At 45.8% G+C, this 3387-nt stretch overlaps 1 pseudogene across 1 annotated transcript; it reads right to left on the bottom strand.

Annotated features, from left to right (window-relative positions):
- Positions 1–1431: 1431 nt before the first annotated feature.
- Positions 1432–1997, bottom strand: LOC308564839 (large ribosomal subunit protein eL18 pseudogene; annotated as a pseudogene). The gene has a single exon. The product of its transcript is annotated as a large ribosomal subunit protein eL18 pseudogene (transcript).
- Between the last annotated feature and the right edge of the window lie 1390 nt (positions 1998–3387).

The following is a 3387-nucleotide window of genomic DNA, read 5'->3' as shown; positions in this document are numbered from 1 at the left end:
GATCTTCAGGGAGTGTGATTGGAGCTGCAAGTAGAATCAATGGGCACAGCCCAGCTGGTGAGATTTGAGAAGATCCAAAAGGTCTAAATACAGGATGGGACAAAAGTAGATTTATAGTTGTTTGTATGGAAAATAATGCAACAGTTAATAATAAATAGTAACACAAGAATAGCCTCTGTGTTTCGTGTACTCACAACTGTAAACCTACTTTTGCCCCACCCTGTAAATGTCTCCCTTTTGCCAAATCCTTCTTATCAACGTGCATACATTCATTTAACAAGAACTGACTGCATGCCAACCATATGCCATCGCTGTACTGGTTACAGAGAATATTACCGTGAATAAGATGTAGTTGTTCCCCATAAGGAACTCATCTTTTAATATGGGGAATACTGGCAAGCAATCAGTTCTCACACAAGGTGGCCTGCTATCATAGAGGCTTACACAAAACATGAGACAGAGAGAAGAAATGGAAAGGTGGGGATATGGTCAGGCTCCGAGAGAAAGGTGAAGATGTTTATTAGTAGTTAAGAAAATAAACAACTGATACAGGCACCACTTTTTCTGGTTTGTGTAACTAGTGTGACGAGCGAGTATGACTCATGGCAGAATAGAAATGTGACTTTAGTGTTGACTCTTCCCATCCTGGTTCTTCCCCCACCCCCCACCCCCCGCTGTTTCAGGTCAAAGCTGTGGTTGGGAGGAGGGGCAAGGGGATAGGACAGCTTTGACCTGAGCCTGGCCTTTGGCCAAAGAAAGCACCCTTTGGTGGACCAGGGCAGGACTCTTCTCATGGGGTCAAGTCCTGGGCTTTTCCAAGGTCCCCTTCTGGGACCTCCATCCTGCAGTTCCCTTGACACTCTGCTGTAACTGAGGCATTGGGGAGCAGCACATCTTGTTTTCCTGCCTAAATCCCTTCACTCCTCCAGCAGGCAGTTTCAGACAAGGTCTAAGACGACCCAACCACATGATTGTTGGTTCTCTTTCTGGCTCACATCTCATGCCCAGGAAACAATTGTATCCCTTACCCTGAAAACTCTGAGAGTGCAATCCAAATACACCAGCGCTCTCTCCTGGTTCCAGCACCTAGATTGCAAGTCACTTTCTCAGGTGTGACTAGGACACCCGATCTCTGTGTCTCCCTCCTGCAAGGAATATCTTTCAATGTTCTCCTGCAGCACCTCTAGCCTCCCTTGAAGGGAAAGAGAAGTAGCAGCTCCCTCTAAAGGAATCTCTTCTCCATCCTTACCCTGCTGCACCCTCTCTGACCTTTTCCCTATTCTTGATCTGGGTGAGGGCCAGCACTGAAGATATACGAATCTTTTCCCTTGAAAACCTGTGTCTTGTGGTGTGCTGTCATACTAGTTTTTGAAACTTATATTTTTTTCAGCATCCAAAATCTTTTTAATAACAAGGTAGGAGGACCTGGGGTTAGTTTTTGTAGCCACGGCTGGCACATTGGCCTTTCCACACTCAAACTTCTGGCCTTTGGAGCTTAGACGGGGTTTGGTGTGGCTGTGAAGGGTTCCTGGGGCCTTGCCATAAATGCCTTACACCTCTTGGCTCTTTCGAGGACCAGAGAGCAGGACAGTGCCACAGTCCTTGCAGAAGTTCGGGGCAAGCTGGCTGAAGGTGAGGCTCTTGCTCCCCCGCCTTGAAGATGTAGCTCCAAGGACAGCTGCTCACTCGAAGTGCACACACCTTCAGTTTGGGCACCTCTTGCATGCACATGTCATCAGTTATAGTCCCTACAGCCACAGCGGGTTTGCCCTCCAGGCCAGAAAGCTTCATCTTCCGGATCATCCAGGAATGAGACAGAAGCAGCTGCTGGGTGTGACTCATGAACAACCTTCAGCTCCACTTGGTTGAAGGTGGAGTTGGTTTGTCTGGCCAGAAACCTGTACAGCTTGACCAACAACCTTAGGTAGATGTCCTGGCTCTTGGGCTCCTCTTGTTGAACCTTTCTGGTCTTTGCTGAAGCAGATGTCGATTCCCATGATGGAGCCTCCTGCTCCACCAGGTCTGGAAAGCTCATTTTGAATCTTGATAACAGTTTATCATAGTGAGACCTCAGGTGAGCTAGTGGCAAGAAAAAAACCTCATTCCAAGATCTTGTTATGTCCCATCTTTGTAACAGCCTGTTCTGAGAGTGGTGTCTCCCAGGATGCTCAACTAAGCTGTGTCCTGCTTGGAAACAGAGGCAGGGGACCCAGTTATTCCCAAGATCTAGCCTATGGTCCTTACTAGCTAACCTTTTGAGCCCAGCACATCACTAACCTTATGCCACCTCCATAGACATCTGTCCTCAGGATCTGAACAGCCAAAGTCTGAGCCCTGTGTAAGACATGAAAACGGAGTCACAGATTGGTGACTCACCAGTGAGAGACCACACAATGAGTCAGGCAGAGGAGGGCTGGGACAAGCTTTTTGAATCTGAATTCTCTAGTCTGCTTCTAGAGAACCACCCTTAAAAGAAAGACGGCATCAGGGCAAATGGGTGGGAATGCAGGTCAAGACACCACAGTCCACATCTGAAAACGATGATGTGTCTTGGCGTTTTTGCACAGCTCTTTGAGAGCTTGGGGTTTTGTGCAATAGATGCTAATGTTGTTTTGTAATTCCCGGCCCAACTTACTGTTAGTTAATAAATTCATTAATCACATCAGGCCTGCTGCCTGCCCTGGGTGACTCATCCTGGCCATTTCTTTATCCTCAAGCAACTGCTTGACTCCAGAGTTTAGGAAACCTTGGGTGCAGAAGGACTGTCAGGGGATGGGGTGGTGATGTAGAGCCTCGGCTAAGAACACAGGCTTGCTTATTACACAAACCTGGGTTTGAAACCTGACATCACATTTGATGGCATCTTGGGCAAGTCACTTGCTTCATTTTTTCCATCATTAAAACAGAAATAATGGTGTGCTTGAAAATGAGATGCTGTTTATAAATGGTCCAGAATGTAGTAAGTGCTCTGTGATTGGATAAACATTATATTATTTCTTGAGAGCTTGTGTTTTCATTGGTGATTGCTCTCCCTCATAATTTTGCTATTTGATTACAAAGCTAGATAACTATAATTCATTTGGGTACAGAAAAAATTAAATTTGTGCCAATATACAAAAAAAAAAAAAAAAATCAAACATCAGAAAGAGTCTAAAGCACTCATAGCACACAGACTCTTTGAGAGCAAGGCCCATAACCGGTCCATTTTGTATCAGCAGGTCCTGGAAAAAAGTGTTTGGAGAGCGGTTATAGATAAATAAAAGGCTGAATAATGTGTTTGTTCGCACTAAACATTGTTGGAGACTGTGTCATGCATATTTGGACACGTTCATTCATGAGGGAAGGACCTATGTGTGCAGCTCTGCCCCAGACATTCTCTCAGACACA

Source organism: Miniopterus schreibersii, assembly GCF_964146895.1.
Source record: "Miniopterus schreibersii genome assembly, chromosome: 12".
Lineage (NCBI taxonomy): Eukaryota > Metazoa > Chordata > Mammalia > Chiroptera > Miniopteridae > Miniopterus > Miniopterus schreibersii.
Note: the sequence above shows the minus strand (reverse complement) of the source record. Positions and strands in the feature narration are given on the sequence as shown.